Consider the following 18755-nt stretch of genomic DNA (forward strand, 5'->3'; position numbering starts at 1 on the left):
TTAACTTAAAGCATAGCACAATTAATTATTTTGGGCAAAAATACTTTGCACTGGCGAAAGCCATACAGACATTGGAAAAAAATGTGGATGAAGGTATTGCCCACCATACTAAATGAGATTAAGGGTTGCTACAAACCGAACCGGATTAACCCCTTATGAGGTAATGACAGGACGGACGACGCAATTACCAAAAAGCACCATAACAGGTGGGACCGATGTAGGTCCACTAAAAGATAAAATCAGGAGATATGTTTTGGAACTAAGCACCCAGCTAAAAGGGATGCATAAATCGGTAAAAGACAATCAAGAAATAAGAGATGTAGAGAGAGCTTGAAATGCTCCCTGACAGTCCCAACAGTGGGATGTCCTAGTAAAAATATTACCTAACAAATCAGGGCTTGTACAAAAACGAAACGAGCTGTATGAAGTTATAATTAGTGGAGATATCTGTGCCTGTATATACTCAGTTGAATATGCTGAAATTAATTGGAAAAATATGTGATATACTCCAATTGCAGATATAAACAAACAACAACTGACCTCCAAGCAAGCTGAACGGGCGCGCGGAAACTTTGCGTGTGGGCGATATAGCCTTTGGACCATTGTATAACGGTCGCGCGGGATATTAGTAAGTGATAAGGACTACATTAATGTTTCTTAAGAACCCTAACACCTCCTCCTTTTTGATCTCAACATGACGCTAACTATCTACACACCCTTTCCCAGATTCATCATCCACCAGGTCCTTCTCTTTGGTAAATACCGACGCAAAGTACTCATTTATTACCTCGCACATTTACTCTGGCTCCACGCATATTTTCCCTCGCCTGTCGTTGAGTGGGCCAACCCTCTCCCTGGCAACCCTCTTGCTCTTTCTATATGTATAAAAAGCCTTGGGGTTTTCCTTAATCCTGCTGGCCAATGACTTGTCGTGACCATTTAAGCCCTCCTTACTCCTTTCTCAAGTTTCTTCCTAATTTCCTTGTATTCTACAATTGCTTCGTCTGTGCGCAACCTCCTAGCCTTGGGAAATGCATCATTTTTCCTTTTTAAGTGGACTCACAATGTCTTTCATGATCCAAGGTTCCCGAAACTTGCCATACTTATCCTTCATCCTGACAGAATTGTGCCAGCCCTGAATCCCTATCAACTCACACTTGAAAGCTTCCCACATTGCAGATGTTGATTTGCCCTCAAACACCTGTCCCCAATCTACATTCTTCACAGCCTGCCTGATATTGTTGTAATTAGCCTTCTCCCAGTTTAGCACGTTCACCTGAGGACTACATTTACCTTTACCCATCAGGACCTTCAAACTTACTCAGTTGTGGTCACTGTTCCGGAACTGCTCCCCTACTGAAACGTCAACCAGCTGGCCAGATTCATTCCCCAATACCAGGTCCAGTATGGCCCCATCCCTAGTTGGACTATCTACATATTGTTTCAAGGAGCTCTCCTGGATGCTCCTTACCAACTCTGCCCGATCCACGCCCCAGCACGAAGTGAAGCCCAGTCAATGTAGGGGAAGTTAAAATCTCCCACCACAGCAACCCTGTTACTTTTACCCCTTGCCAATATCTGCCTATATATCTGTTCCTGTATCTTCTGCCTGCAGTAAACCCCCAACATCGTGACTACACACTTCCTATTCCTGAGCTCTACCCTTATTGCGTCGCTATATGAGCCCTCCAAGGTGTCCTGCCGCAGTACAGCTGTGATATTCTCCTTAACCAGAAGTACAACTCTCCCCGCCATTTGACATCCCCCACAACCCCGCCTGAAACATCTGTAACCCGAAAGGTTATGCTGCCAATCCTGTCTGCCCCTTAACAAAGTCTGTCTAATAGCAACAACATCATAGTTCCAAGTACTAATAAAAGCTCTAAGTTCTTCTGCCTTACCTGGTACACTTCTCGCATTGAAAGAAATGCATTTCAGTCCAGCAGATCCTCTTTGATTAACAACCAAACCCACCAGCTCTTTCTCTGAGTCTTACTGGTCCTACTCTCTGGTACCCCTTCAGTTAATTGAGCTTTGCTTTGGTACCACTCCCCCCCTCTCAAACTAGATTAAATCCTCCCATGTGACACTAGCAAACCTCCCAGCCAGAATATTTATGTCCTGCCAGTTTAGATGTAACCCGTCCTTCTTGTACAGGTCCCATCTGGCCCAGAAGAGACCCCAATGGTCCAGATATCAGAAACTCTCCCTCATACACCAGCTGTTTATCTACGTGTTGAGCAAGGCTATCTTCCTATCTCTATCCACACTGGCACGTGGCATACAGAGTAATCCTGAGATTGCCATCCTCAAGGTTCTGCTGTTAAATATCGACCTAAGTCCCTAAACTGCTGCTGCAGGAACTCATCACTCATATTCGGCTTATTTATTTTTCCTACTGAAGTGCAGAAGTTCATAATTGTCTGCAGTATATTCCATCTGCCAAGTTTATCCCCTCTCACTTAACGTGTATATATCACTCCGTCGACTCCTTGAGTCATCCTCATAACTTGTTTTCCTTTTTTTCATCTGCAAACTTGACAAAAATGCAGTCACTTCCGTCTTCCAAGTCCGATTGTCATTTGACTGAACTGTTTGAAAAATAATCTTGCCAAAGGTAAAATACTCGATTTTCTCTCATTCCTCCACCACATATTAACATTGAACTCAACAGCGACTGCCGTGATGCTTGGCATGGTTCGGACTGCTATCCAACAAGCCCAATGTGTTAGCCTGCCAGTGGATCACACAACTTGTCATCTTAGTTTTTTTTTCTGTTTAACGAGTGAGGTTTCACAGTTGGATTGCCACTCAACGGAGGCCTGAACTTTTGTTATGGAGCTTAACTAGTTATTCTATAAATGTAATATAATGCTTATCTCGGCACTTTAACAGTTTAAATTATGTCCCAGTTTGAGGATGGTGGAGTTGAAACCCACAAATTTCTTGCCTTTCCTCTCCCTAATACACCTGGGCTTCAGCTCTCGGACTTGCTTTGTCTATCTCTCTCTCTCTCTCTTTCTCTCTATCTCTCTTGGGCCACCCTTTTTTCATAAAAAGCAGGAAGATAAATTATTCTCCCTAATTTCACTGAATTTTCCACTGACATATTTCCCACGTTTTTTGCACTCATAAAATCCTCAGCTGAAGCTATGTGCAACTTATTTCATTTACTATTGCTGATTTACTTCACCCCTAACGTCCTGTTTCCAGAGCAATGCAAATGTATTTTGTCACTTGTCAGCCCAAGCATGGATATTATGTAAATATTTCTGCACTGGGACTGCTTCAGTATGTGAGGAGTTGCGAGAGGAGCAAGACATTATGCAATCATTTGCAAACCACTTCTGACCTAATGAGGGACAGAAGGTCACCCGTGGAGCAGCTGAAGATAATTGGTCCGTGAACACTACCCTGAATAACTCCTGCAGTGATGTCCTGGAAGTAAATTGATTGAAGTACAGCCACCTAAACCGTGTTCTTTTGTGCCAGGTATGAATCCTGCCAGCAGAAAACTTTCCCCCGATTCACATTGACACCAGTTTCGTTCGGGCTCCTTGATCCCAAACACGGTCATTTGCTGCCTTTGTTTTAAGAGCAGTCCCGCTCAACTGACTTCATTAGAACGTCATCTTATTGTCTCTCATACGGTGCTGATCGGACGCTATCGGAAATTCATTGCCTCTGAATGATAGCCCTGGTCCATAAAGAGAAGCTATAGAAATGAACGAGAGGGGAAACTAAGAATATGATGTGCGTTTAATGTCCCACATCTTGACTGATCCAGCAGCAACCAAAAGAAATGTTAAGTTCCACTGGTTCCAAACCCACTGGCTTCCAGTAAGCCAGTAAATTGCTTTGAATACTAATTGTGACCCTTTTAGAACCCTTCATGCCCTGATTTGCCTTACTGCTCTCCTAATGCATACAGCTTTGTATGTTCTCCTCTTTCCTGGTGGCACAGTTGTTAGCACAGCAACCTCACAGCACCAGGGACACGTGTTTTATTCCCAGCTTGGGTCAGGTTCCCTCTGTGCCTGCGTGGGTTTCTTCCGGGTGCACTAGTTTCCTCGCACAGTCCGAAAGACACGCTGGCCATGTTAAATTCAGCCTCCCTGGCCCGAACAGTCGCCAGAGTATGTCGACTAGGTGATTGTCACAGTAACGTCATTGCAATGTTAATGTAAGCCTATTTGTGATATTAATAAATAACCTTAAAACTTTTCAGGCCAGTCCTATGGCACATGTTTGCAAATTATTCACAGCATACCACAGTCGCAGGCATCTTTCTCTCAATTGTTCTCTGGGCATCAGGAACTCATAGTAACATAGATTTAGAAGCGCACCATCCAATCCATGGAGTCTGCTTTCACCATTCAAAGATACCATAACTAATCTGTGAGCAACTCCACAGACACACATATTCCAATTTTCCTTTCTCTACCTTGAAAAGATATACACAGCGCCCTTCCCTCTGGCGAACTGATGACGCCTGTACCCCTCTCAACCATCTCTCTATACTTCTTTACATCTGACGTTTCTGAGATATCTTTCACACAGATGGTTGTAAGTTGTCATTGTCGAAGTGAGAACCCAGTGTGTGCTATACATTCATGTATTAATACTCCACACTGTGTGGTTACAGATCCTGGATTCAGTCCAACATTCCTCCATCAATTGACCAACTGCTGATAGGATGCCTGCCCGGAGGATGAGCCGAGGCAGGTGGAGACTTGCTCAGGAGCTGCCCTGCAAAATGTAGCGGTAAATTGTAATCACAATTCTGTCCCTGGAATGCAACAGGACTATTCTGGCAAATCTAGTTTTGTCCGTTTCTCAATATCCATAATTAAAACATTTGAATTCAAAATTACTTCATCAAATCAGCTCACATTTTTGCAAAGTTGAATTTAGAAAGATGTAAAGAATGTAAGAAACATGCCAGAAGGAAAAATAATGCATGTTCCCGATAAAAGCTGATATTTTGTTTCATTATTTGAAGGTTTAAAATGCAAAGTACATCCAAAGTCCAAGCTGAATCATTTGTATCAAAAAGTCAAGCAGTATTCTTGAAAAGGTAACCTGTATGTGTTTGAATTTTGCCCAATCGATTTAAAGCTGGCTCTCAGGTACCAAAAACCTATAAGATGTGAATTTGATATTGTTGGCAACAGCAGACTTATCCTATTGTTGGAAAGTTGATAGGTCATCGTAGGTACAAAAGCGAGTGCAAGGGGTGAAAACGTATAGGTAGCAACTGCCATCTCTCAAGCCTTGAGAGAGAGAGAGAAAGAGAGAGAGCACACATGCCAGTTGCCAAGAGCTAAGGGTTCTCAGCTCTACACACCCTGCCAGCTTCAGATATCTCTTAAAAGAGCGCACCATCTAACCAGTGAAAGGTGTAGAATCAATAAGAACTCAGACACAGAGGATTCAATCAAGAAACTGCAGAAGATTCCAAAGGACACAAAACCTGGTTGTATACTTATTGAGACTGAAAATATTCTATTATTTTGTTGTTAATGAATGGACATCCGTTAGCTCGGCTGAATTGATGACTGGCTCGTAATGTGAAGTGACGCGAATCCGCATGGGTTTGAGAATGTGTTTAAGGTAGATTGTGAAGTGGAAAGGGTTAAAATTGGGATGCGTAACTGGAAATCAGTTGAGGGAGAAACTGGTTTTGGAAAGGGCCTGAGGCGAGGGCGACATGCGAAACTAATGATCACGTTAAAGAAACTAATAATAGGTAATTGTGGTTCTGGCTTCGGAGGGCAGGGCCTTATGAATTGGCCTTTTGTCTTTGAAAGTAATCTAATCAGAAACTTTAATAGCCATGTCTTTACGTGGCTATTGACTTTTGTCCTTGAAATTAATCTAATCAGAAACTTTAATAGCCATGTCTTTACGTGGCTATCGCTTTTTTGTTCTTGAAAGTAATCTAATCAAAATGTAACAATACAGCTCTGCCCTTATTGGCTAACAGAAGTGTGTGGATGTATCTCCGTCCGGTATAACTGAAAACTGTTTTGTAAGTCGGACAGAGACTCACGGACCCATGCTGGATGTGTATGGTCTTGCCATCTCTCCTCCGATGCAATAAAGAAGGCTTTTGGAGAAACCTGTGTCTCTTCAGTTTTTGATCCGACTTCCGAAAACAAATTCTACAATTGGCGAGCCAACCAAACGCATAGTACTGGTCGACCGGCGTGAGCGATTGAGACGGGGCGAGGAAGGACAGAGACGGACGGCATTACAAGTTAAGATTAACTTTGGTTCCTCTGTACCACCCTGTGCTTCTATCTGAATCCCTTCGGCGAACTTGTAACTACCCTACGGGCTCCTCGAACCTGGACATAAGACAGTCGGAGAGACACAGGTAACAAGAAAGTGGAGGGTTCGAGTCCCCCACATGTGCCTGGAGCTAAGAGTCCACAGGTTTATTAGGTAACTGGAAAGTGGAGGGTTGCAGTCCCCCACCTGTGCTTGGAGGTGAGAATCCATAGTTTTATTCGGTAACTAGAAAGTGGAGGGTCTGAGTCCACCACATGTGCCTGGAGGTTAGAGTCCACAGGTTTTTTAGCTAGCTAGAAAGTGGAGGGTTCCAGTCCCCCACTTGTGCCTGGAGGTTAAATTCCACAGGTTGATTAGGTAACTGGAAAGTGGAGGGTTGCAGTCCCCCACCTGTGCTTGGAGGTGAGAGTCCATAGGTTTATTCGGTAACTAGAAAGTGGAGGGTCCGAGTCCCCCACATGTGCCTGGAGGTTAGAGTCCACAGGTTTATTAGGTGACAAGAGAGTGGAGGGTTCGAGTCCCCCACATGCGCCTGGAGGTTAGAGTCCACAGGTTTATTCGGGAACAGGAAAGTGGAGGGCTCGAGTCCCCCACATGTGCTTGGAGGTTAGCGTCCACAGGTTTATTAGGTCACAAGAAAGTGGAGGGTTCGAGTCCCGCGCCCCCCCCCCCACCCCCCATGTGCCTGGAGGTCAGAGTCCACCGGTTTATTCGGTAACAAGAAAGTGAAGGGTTCGAGTCCCCCACATGCGCCTGGAGGTTAGAGTCCACAGGTTTATTCGGGAACAAGAAAGTGGAGGGTTCGAGTCCCCCACATGTGCCTGGAGGTTAAAGTCCACAGGTTTGCAATTGGCGAGCTAATACCAAAGGGTTCAAGTCCCTAGAAGGAAATAAGTGGGTTAACAGGAAAGAGGTTCGAGTCCTCAGGGAATTAAGATGTTAACTTCGCGATCGTGAGGGTTCGAGACCCTGTAACGATTGAAATCTTCGTAAGAGTAAGACTGTGCAGTCCGTCTGGGTCAAACTTTAGATAAGGCGGAACCATCCACGCCGCTGGGGAAATTATGCCAGGAAAACCCACAGGAAGATCAGAAGTATCGGAGATTAAGTGCGCGCCGAAGTAAGAAATTGGGTAACGAATTATGGCCATTGGGAGGTACTTGGGATTTAGAGAAGTGTAAGACTTCCAAGTGAGGAATGGTCAGTTTTACACTGCATGAAATGTAGCTGCAAAGATAGATAAGAATTCTCGCCCCGCCCCGATTGTGCGTGATGACTTTAAACGGATTTAAAATTGCACTTGTGCTGTCGTGGTTTGCTGCTCTGAGTTTTTGTTTGGGGGCGGGGGGGGGGGGGGGGGCGGGGAAGCGATCCTTTTGTGATCAACTCCAGTCCTCCCGAGTTTGAACAAAAATGTGCAAAAAACATTTACGATCTCGCCGTCACTGCTTCAGTTCCAGAGCCCAGACCTGCTGCGGCCAACCGGTTCTCCCCTTTGCCTTTTTGTCGCTGTTTCTTGTGGAGCTGTGCATTGTGTTAATCTGCGTCTCCCACTTGCGTTTGCCCTCCTTGGTATCCACTTTCTTCAGGTCCGCTTTGAAAGCCTCTGCCTCCCCCAGCTGACTTGTGCGGCTTTCAAAGAGTATTCTGGATTAAGCCTTGTGGTTTTCATTAAGTTATTAAATTTGATTTCAAGTGTCCTTTGGGCTTCGGTAAGATTTTTTGGGCAAGGATGAAATGAGAATTTTATTATGAGCCATTGTCCAAGTGGTTATGCTAATCGGCTGATCAGTCAACCAAATACACTGGTACTGTGATTGTCAATCAAAGTAATAAAATTAAATAAAATATGTCAAGGCTACCTTTGACTGATTCGATGATTGGACTTGTGATAGTAACAATGGTGTAAACAGGTGTAAAATGATGGTGTAAATGGTGCATTGGCGAATGGAGTCACAGGATACTTAGGTGAGTTTTCTGAGAAATTGTGGTTGAGCTTAGAGCAGCATGCTGGAGTTGATTAAGTTTGGCTGCAACCCTTTTTTTCTAGCTGCAGTTTGTTTTTGTTTCTGCCACAAAAGCAGTAGCATAGCCAAGTCAGTAGATCTTCAGAGGTTAATTTATGAGATTCAACAAAATATTTCTGGTTTTTGTTACAGGAATTTTGTTTATAGTGGCAGAAATTAACTCTTGACTTTTTTTTACAGTGCTGATTTGAACTGCTTTTGAATGATTTGTTATGTTAAAGGGATTTATGAGCATATATATGCTGCTGTTGTGTGCGAAAAAGTATGAGGTGTGTGGTAAGTTGTTCTGTGGTGTCACATTTCTGCTTGTGAGGAACTATGTAATAGTATCAGCCCTTTGAAATGCCTGAGCATCATTGATATCTTTGACATTGTGTGCCTTGGTCCATCTGCTGCTGATACCTTATCAATGCAACTTTCACTACCTTATCTGGCTAGATGTCCATTCTTTGCCTCCTGTTAACTTTAGCTCATTTAAAAATTCTGCTGCCAGTATCATGTCCCACTCATCCATTGCCTCTTCCCTTATTTACTGTTGCTGCTGCATTGCAAATTTAAAGTTCTCATTCATGTTTAAATCCCTCCACGTCCTTTCACTCCAGTGTTTCAGAACCTCATCCTAAAGTCTCCATTACTTTGACTTGCATCCTGTTTTGCATCTCCTTCCATTGACCTTTGCCTTTTTTCCGTCCTTAATCTCACCACCTTCTTAGATACCACCCCTACTCATTTATCAGAAACCCCCATACCGGTACCGGTTTAAATGCCGCTGAGATAATATATGGGCGCCCACTTAGAATCCCATGGGATAGCGCTACATCTCCTCCTCCCCAGATAGATCTACACGTCAGGTCTGACCAACTCCAGCAGTATTTTAAACAATTGACTATGTCTCTTGAGTTTTTACACACTCAGGTGCAGGAATCTACGAGGCCTCCAGCCGACAAGGACTGAGATTGGGAAGCAGTCGAAACCGGGGACTGGGTGCTGATTCGTGACTGGGAACGACCCAAAATGGGAACTCGCTGGAGAGGACCCTTCCAAGTTCTCCTCCAGACCCCAACCGCGGTAAAGGCGAAAGGGCAGGAAAGATGGATACATCTGAGTGACTGTAAGCGTTGGATAGCTTGATCACACCTAATCCAGAACGACTAATGAAGAAAGACCTGTCAACTTCAAAAACCAGGATCTCAGACTTTTTCTGGACTTTCTAACTATTCCTCCCCAACGCTTTTTGATTGTTATAAAGTGGGATCTTATCGTTGCTCTCGCCCTCGCTGCAGGTAACAGTTGAAGGAAATTGCAGTTAGTATGAAGGGAATGGGCTTATGGGTAAATGTGCCAGTTCTAGTGGCTCTAGTGCTTGAGTCAGAACCATTATTTGCAAGGCTACTCAATCCAACCAGGTACATCATTTGTGTTCAGGGAATGTTCTTGTTTGCAACGACACCCGTGAAGGCTTATTTGGATGGTGGAATGTGATTAAAATAGACTTCTGTTAAGGGTACCTCGTCCAGGCAGACAGGAAATTGGTTTTAGACAAACACAATCTTTGGAACTTATCATCTTGGTACTGGGGATGCAAGTTCGAATTTACCTGTAAAAGAGAACCCTCGGAGGGAAAATATGATCATTTTCTCTATAATGGAAAGTGCTTCAGGGAAGCCTTAGTGGATGATCCCCTCCTGCAAGACAGAGCGGAAGACGACTCCCTTGTCCGACAGAAACGAGAATTCCCTAACCTGGATGTCCTGGACCTTCCCCATCCCCATCACCGGCAACTACTTCTATGAAGCACATCAACAGACATTCAAGAGTTGACAACTCTTTCGCCAGGACAAGTTCATGGTTATGGTGCCGCTGGTTTCTTCTCCCTGGGAGCCGCCTCTGGACGGATGGCCGCTGACAACCGGAAATATATTGCTTGTGGCCTCACCACTCTGGGTAACTCAACCCGGGGAGCCTTTAAGGTGATTACGCAGAGCCTGGAAAAACTCAGACTGTTCTCACTGCAAAACCGAAATGCCCTGGACTATCTATTAGCACGCCAAATTGGGTTATGCTCCATAGTTGAGGGAATGTGTATTTTGGGTTTGGATGATGCCGCAGCTAACATCACCCCTTTTGTGAACCAGATTGAACAACAGTTAGGGGTTGTCAAGGAAGGAAAAGGATGGGGAGGCTGGGGAAACTGGGGATACGGTGGATGGGGTGATTGGTTAATTAATGCTGCAATCCACTTGGGAATGGTGGTCATGGGAATATTCGTGGGGATTGCTGTCCTTAAGTGCATTCTACAACGTATGATGTCTTCTATGCAGGATCTGTTGCATGGAAAACGAGCCTTGTTCATTAACATAACCGAATGCGATTCCCTAACCCCTGTCCTTGACCCATTCATGGACACTGAGGATTGTCATGAAATGACAACAGGAGGGAATGGAATGTGTATAAGGTAGATTGAGAAGAGGAAAGGGTTAAAATTGGGATACGTAACAAGAAACCAATTGAGGGATAAATTCGTTTCGGAAAGGGCCTGAGGCGAGGGCGACAAGCGAAACTAATGATCACGTTAAATACACTGCGAATAGGTAAATGTGGTTCTGGCTTCGGAGGGCAGGGCCTTATGAATTGGCCTCTTGTCCTTGAAAGTAATCTAATCAGAAACTTTAATAGCCATGTCTTTACGTGGCTATTGTCTTTTGTTCTTGAACTTAATCTAATCAGAAACTTTAATAGCCATGTCTTTACGTGGCTATCGCTTTTCTGTTCTTGAAAGTAATCTAATCAAAATGTAACAATACAGCTATGCCCTTATTGGCTAACAGAAGTATGTGGATGTACCTCCGTCGGGTATAACTGAAAACTGTTTTGTAAGTCGGACAGAGACTCACGGACCCATGCTGGATGTGTATGGTCTTGCCATCTCTCCTCCGATGCAATAAAGAAGGCTTTCGGAGAAATCTGTGTCTCTTCAGTTTTTGATCCGACTTCCGAAAACGAACTCTACAGGTTCAATTCCCATATCGGCTGAGGTTATTCATAAACCATGGCCTTCTCAATCTTGACACTCTGGTTGAGTCACTACCAGTGAGCTGAAAAATATTTTTTAAAGAGACGTGTTATGGGGGGCAGGGGGAGGAGGGGGTGGTTGGGATTAGATGGGGGAAGAGAGAAAGTGGTTTTGAGACCATAATCCGATCATTGACGCATCTATGTGTCCCGATGTAAGTGTCTCCATTTTGCGTGTGAGAATTCTTAGAGAGAGCAGGACTGAAATATTGCAATGCCGGTGTTGAGAAACGGGAAGTTGTTGATAATGTGCTGATGAATGTGGAAGCAAAATCTGTTCATACATTTTGAAAGAAAATGAGGAACGTGATACATCCAAAAACTATCCGAGAGTGATATTAAGGATTAACGCCAAGTGTTTGATTTTCCAACATGTCTAACAATTGGGTAGTACGAACTGGCGGTGACAGTTTCGTAAATACTTCGAATCGAGCAATGAGAATTCTGGAATGCACGTTTACATGAAGGGAGGCTATGAATTTTGAATGTAGCTACAGTGTTGAAAAACATATTGTTGGAATCTGTAATTCAGGGTCACAGACTCCAGGTGACCATCGAATCACAACTGACATACGTGGCGATTTCGTTGAAATTGGTCTGTTTACCAAACCAATCCTTATTGCCTACCACTTCCAGCCCAGCCTCCTCCCAGCATTCGTTGTCTAAATTTAATATCACGCTTCTCATTTTTCTTCTCGCTCATGTACCGAAACAGGTCCCTCCTAATTGCCTATCACATTAACTTGGCACGGATTAAGAATTGTTCAGCAGACGGAAAACAGAGTGCAGGAATAAATGGGTATTTTCGAAGTTGCAGGCAGTGACTTTTGGGGACGCTCAGGGATCTGAGCTTGGGCCCAGCTATTTAAAACATACATCAATGATTTTGATGAGGGAACCAAAAGTAACATTTCCAACTTTTCTGTCACTGAACTTGAGCGGAACGTGGGTGGTGTGGAGGATGTTAAGAGGCAGCGAATTGATTTAGACAAGTTAATTGTGTGAGCAAACACATTACAGATGCAGTGTAATGTGGATGGTGTAAAGTTAACCACTTCGGACAGAAAATCAGAATGTTAGAATATTATTTAATTCGTCATGGAAATGTCGACAGACAAAGAAACCTATGTGTCCTGGTATATCAATTACTGAAGGAAATGACATAGGCATGGCAAGCAGACGGATGGCAATTGATATGTTGGCCCTCATTAAAAGAACACTTCAGTACAGGAACAAGGATATCTGACTGAAGCTGCATAAGGCTCTGGTGAGACCAGAACTGAAGTATTGTGTGCTGTTTTGCCCTCCGGACCTGACAAAGGATATACTAGCCGTGCAGGAAGTGCAGCTGATGTACACCAGACCGATTTCTGGGATGGCACGTTTGCAGAATGAGACGAAATTGGGTTGAATGGACATGTATTCACTGGAATTTAGAATAATTAAAAGTACATAAAGTTCAGACAGGGTTGGACATACTGGACGCTGGGATGCCATCTCGATGGCAGGGTGGGGTGTCACAGCCTCCGAATATGGGTGGAACATTATCGGTTCAGATGTGAAGAAATGTCTTCACTCAGAGGGTGGTGAGCCAGTGGAATTCTCTACGACAGGTGACTGTGGAGGCCAATTAACTGCACACATTTAATTTGGATATGGAGGCAGTCCAGAAGACGTTCAGTCGGTTGATGTCCGATATGGAGGGATTTTCCTATGAGGAGACGTTGAGTAGTTGAGTGGGCGGCACGGTAGCACAGTGTGGGCGGCACGGTAGCACAGTGGTTAGCACTGCTGCTTCACAGCTCCAGGGACCTGGGTTCGATTCCCGGCTTCGGTCACTGTCTGTGTGGAGTTTGCACATTCTCCTCGTGTCTGCGTGGGTTTCCTCCGGGTGCTCCGGTTTCCTCCCACATTCCAAAGATGTGCGGGTTAGGTTGATTGGCCATGCTTAAATTGCCCCTTAGTACCTTGAGATGTGTAGGTTAGAGGGATTAGTGGGTAAAATATGCAGGGATATGGGGGTAGGGCCTGGGTGGGATTGTGGTCGGTGCAGACTCGATGGGCCGAATGGCCTCTTTCTGTACTGTAGGGTTTCTTTCTTTCTTTCTAGATTGTGCCTGTTTAAAAGAATGAGCGACAACTTATTGATACATATAGGATTCATCAACCTTATTGAGACATATAAGCGGCTTGACAGGTTTAATGCTGAGACGGTGGTTCCCCTTGTGGGATGGTCTTGGAACAGAAGGCATTATCTCAGTGTAAGGGGCCGTCCATTTAAGACAAAAATTAGGAGTAATTTCTTCTCTCAAAGGATAGTGAATCCATGGAATTCTTCAATGCACAGGCTGTTGATGCTGCCTCGTTAAATCTGTCCAAACCTGAGATACGGCTCATTGCAAGAGGGCTTCAGTGCATGAACAAGGATATCTGACTGGTGTTGTATAAGGCTTTTTTGAGACCACAACAGCGTTAGTGTTTAGTCGCTACCAGTAACATTGCTGTCGGTTGAGCAACAGAAATGTTATAATAGCGTGACAATAATCATGTTAGAGTAGCACGACTATCAGCCAAGCTAGCGTTGGATTCTACCAATAACTTTTGTGTTGAGTAGTCACCAATAACAGTGCAATATAATGTCAATTTCTAAACATTTTTCACTGAGTTACAATTGATGCTGAAATATCAAACCCAGAACCTGAGGGACCTTAGCTCTGGGGATGTGTGGTGCATCAAGAGAACACGCTCTCTGTGATTCCAATACATACTGCTTGATGACTTCAAAGTTTGGAGCATTTTTGCACTCAGGCAAAAGACATGCACCTTTATTTGTTTAGTTAGTGTAATTATCACCATGCAACATTATGTCACCTGATTTTCCTGGCGCGGACACGATTGTTCCATAAAAAAAGGGGCTCACTGATACTTGAGAGATTGACATCGGGTGCAAGATAAGAATTTGGATGGAATTCGCCTGCTCTTCATGAAATGGTGCGAGCCGCAATCCTGCAGGTAAAGGACGCTTACTATCCTCTCCTTGTGGGCTTTGGTGTCCCTGGTAAGTCCGTGTATCCTGTCGATCAATAGCTATGAGACTACCTGACTGTTTTGCTGTCTATTGATTATTTTAACAACTTTCCAATCATAATATTGAAAATTCACAGAGCCGTTGAAATAATATCACGATTACAAGCGCTAGTCCAAACTTGCGTGCAGCAGACGAGACGCCATCCAGGTCAATAAATCGCGGAGAACGGCAGCTTGAAATTCCTTTTCCTGGCCCAGCATTGTCTTTGAATTTGTACAATAGGCTGCTCTGCTCTGTTTGCAATAATAACTGGAACAACATTATGTAAAATGAACAATTTTTCGAGATACAGACATCCCCATCTCACCTCTTTGAAATACAATTTGTCGATCATTTGTTCAAAGAGCATAACATTCTTCAATGTGCCTCTTGAGATTCCTCCAGGTGGTTTAACACGCCGCTGAACATCGGGACACATTATTATGGGATGTATTCTTGCCTCTACAGTATAAAGACGGAGTACATTGTGCAGTTGGCTGCAGACCTTCCGCTGCATCTTGCGTCCAGGCTGCCCATTGAAGCGCCTGTGGATGGTAAAGGTCCATATTTAGGCGATAAAGAGCGACATTTCCTCAGATTCTTTGCTGAACTGCTGTGTCATCTATAATGAAAGGATGCAGAATGAAGACAACTGCTCGCCATCCTAATGGGCCAGCGGGATTTCATGAGCTGCACGAGGCATGGGCAACATAAAACATAGTTTCGCAGCAATTTCCGCTATTGGGAACATTTACGTATAATGACAGGAAGTGGGATACAACATTGGAGATCGTCATTGGCCTCCGGGTGTGCCGCAGAATAGTTGACATGGCATCTCCGTCTCTCAGATTGCTATTGCAGTGATTCGAACTCAATAGGAGAAAGTCCCAACATTTTCTGCTCTGATGCCAACTGCCAGAGATGAATTGCTACCTCATGCTTTTAGTTCTTACCATTAATAGAACAAATTATCCTGGGCGGTTAGTTTGGAATTGCAAATGACAGCAGGAGAAATCTGACAAGGAAATACATTGCAGTCCAGTGGAGGTTTCCCTGTCGGCCTCGGTTGGTGATTAATGCCCTGCTGCAGTATTTGGCTTTACCCATACACACAAAAAACATTCTTGATAGGACAGGACTTCTGAAATGAAGCAGAAAGCGTTGGAGATAGTCAAAAGGTCAGGTCGCACAGCATGCTCAGGAGGGCAGGAGACGAAGCTCACCAAGCATACCTGAACAAAGGGCATTAGCACGGTGGCTTACAATGCAGGACCACATGCATGCGAAACAAGTGATATAATGAGAAAATAAAGAATGAGCGGTAGCACGTCGACAGAAAGTCCACAGACCTGAAAGGTCTGCTTCTCTTCCTGCATCGAGTGCCTGACTTGATTTTCAGCATTTCTGCACTGCGTTCACTCTGAAGGAAGAATCTCAGGGAGTGTGTCGCCCGTTCAATATTCCCCTCCAATCCGTGCTTAAAACTGTTAATACCTCCCCCCCCCGCCCCACACACCCCGCTACCCCCTCCCCCCCCCCCCCCCACCTCCCGCGCCCTCAATATCTTTCCTCTGCCCGAATCCCCTTTATCTACCCTACCTCAGTCTTTCCTCTGGGAGAGAATATTTGATTTGTTGTTGATTTCAATCCCCCGATTCCCTCATTCCCATTCAAGTGCTCTGTTTGAAATGGCACCCGCAACATTGTTCAGTAGCCACAGAGACAAACTTTTCTTTAAACGTCACAGTAACGATCTTCCTTTTCTTCTCCTTCTTGCAGCAAACATTCTGATCCTCTCCAGAGGAAATTGCGTTCTCTCCAAATGTATCTCTGTCTACATGGTGGCTATGGCTGTCGCGGATCTACTGGTCATGGTCTTTAACGTCGTCGTGTATCTGATATTCAATTGACACTTTCCGTTATCCATTCTGTCCTACACCGCTGTGTGTAAGTTCATCCTGTACATTACTTATGTCAATGTGGATATGTCACTGTGGTTCACAGTTTCATTTAAACTTTAAAGATAAATATTAGATTAAGAGCACTGCAACTACCATTATAGTAAGGGCCAGCGCCCTGGCCAATTTAAAAGGTATTCCTATGTTCTTTTCATCCGAAGCTGAACGAGTAATTGAAAATGTGCACTTGTGCTGCTGGACAACACAGGCCGTTTATACATTGTCCGCATGGTCTGCGTCCAGTTGGATGCAGTCAAGCTCAGTTGTGCTGCTGCCCTTTGTTCTCATGGTGCTGTTTAATTGTTTGACCCTCCAGACGTATTTTGTTGGCCAATCGTGCGTGCAGAAGCCTCCGGGGTCAGGGCAGTGAGAGTCAGAGCGATCCAGAGGTGAAGAGCCGAAGAAAATCCTTCGTTTTGCTTTTCATGGTATCATGTAGCTTCATACTTTTGTGGTTGACACCTACTGGGAGTTTTGCGGCCACCAGAATTTCGAACAGCGTTCACCATAAAGGAGATTATTCCAACCCTGGGTATATCAGCACTGAGACGGGGTATCTGCTCATGTATTTGAGTTCCTGTACAAACACCTATATTTATGCAGCGACCCAAAGGAAATTCAGAGAAGAACTAAAAATTGTGCTGAAATCTCCTTGGAAATATTTTTGCAAATTGGCGAACGATAAGAAAGAATTTAAGTCAAACCACTGAGTTCTCTCCAAACGGAAACATTTTTTCACATGTTATTCGTGGATAAGAATGCTCTGCTTCTTAGAATCTGACATTGGGAGATGTTGATAAATGATAAGAACGATCTTGAATAAAAGTTGGTGGAAGCAAACATTTGAAGTAATCGCCAAAGCACAACACCAACAGAAATCATTTGGTGCCCCTGGAGAAGGTACATGAGAACTCATCAGCTGCGAGAATGCAGTCAATGTTGATTCTTACCACCTGCCTATTGATGGGATACTGTAACATCACTATCAAAGCTTCTTCGAATAACGAAGCATTGCTTGAATTGTGAGTGGAGGGAATTGTGGCCGAAACGTTTACTCATGAAATGGAGAGATGGAAATCAGCATCACATAGAGCCAGGATATTTATTTGATGGATGCATGTGAGAACATCACATTGAACAGAGAGCTCGGGACAGACTTGGTGCTGTTTAGAGAGAAACCTACTCATGCAAAATACTTCAGAGATGCAACGCCTCAGCGGGAGTTGGCAGGCCGGCATGATAATATATGGTGGGCGAATAGGGTTTACGATGAGGTGAATCAGAAGGAATATGGCACACTTACATTTACTCGCCGAGATATAGAAAATAAGAGAAGGGGGTTTCCGATGGAGCTGGTTAAACAAACATCGGCCGAAAGGGAGATCTCTGATTTCACCGACACAGCAAATTAATATGAGGCATTCTCAAAAGATTTCCCTTTTGGCCGAAATAAATTTATCTTGTCTTAATTGTATGTTTGTTTTTTCTGAATATTTTTAATTTGTATTATTTTTGATTCTAACATTTCAATGTTTTAATAAAACCAGTTTTAAAAATAAAATGTTATATTACTCTTTGAAGATTAAGCTTCATGTTGCTGATCAACATTGCTTTTTTGAACCTTCTCAGGTAATCCGGCCACCTCAGCAGAATTCCCCACTTCAATTTGGCGATGCGACGGGTTCACCGAAAATGGGGTGAATGCATCCTCTAGAACGGATGAACATATATTTATTTTTAAAAATGCTCACTTTACATTTCAATCGGGAGGTGCACACTTGATCGCCAAAATCAAGGACATTTCCAAACTCTTGTGGAGTCGCAAAGGTAAAACTGATGGCAGTAGTTCAGCAGTAAAAGTGTCTGAAAGCGTTGGAGTAAAGACGCGCGCTTCATTCGGGGGGCGGGGTGGGGGGGGGGGGGGAGGAGGTGGTGGGTGCAGGTTGGAAAAAATCTGGTTCCACTGCCAAAGCCGTAAGATAGCCGTTTGGGAGAGAAAGGGAGGCCTTACGGTTGGTAATGCCGTGAGTTTAATTTAGGATTCTGAGAATAAGGGTCTGGAGAATCAGGAATTAGAAGGAAAATAGCAAATTGATTAACTTACAGAACTCGGGAAATTAATAAAATCAACTCAGAAGCTTATAGATGCTTATAGATCTTATTATTTATAAGATGATGAGGGGGATAGATAGAGTGAACTTTTAAAGACTATTTCCTCGGGTGAATGGAGTGGTAACTAGGGGGCATAACTATAGGGTTCATGGTGGGAGATATAGGAAGGATGTCCGAGGTAGGTTTTTTACTCAGAGAGTGGTTGGGGTGTGGAATGGACTGCCT

The sequence above is a fragment of the Mustelus asterias genome, chromosome 16 (genome assembly GCF_964213995.1).
Source record: "Mustelus asterias chromosome 16, sMusAst1.hap1.1, whole genome shotgun sequence".
NCBI classification, from domain to species: Eukaryota; Metazoa; Chordata; class Chondrichthyes; order Carcharhiniformes; family Triakidae; genus Mustelus; species Mustelus asterias.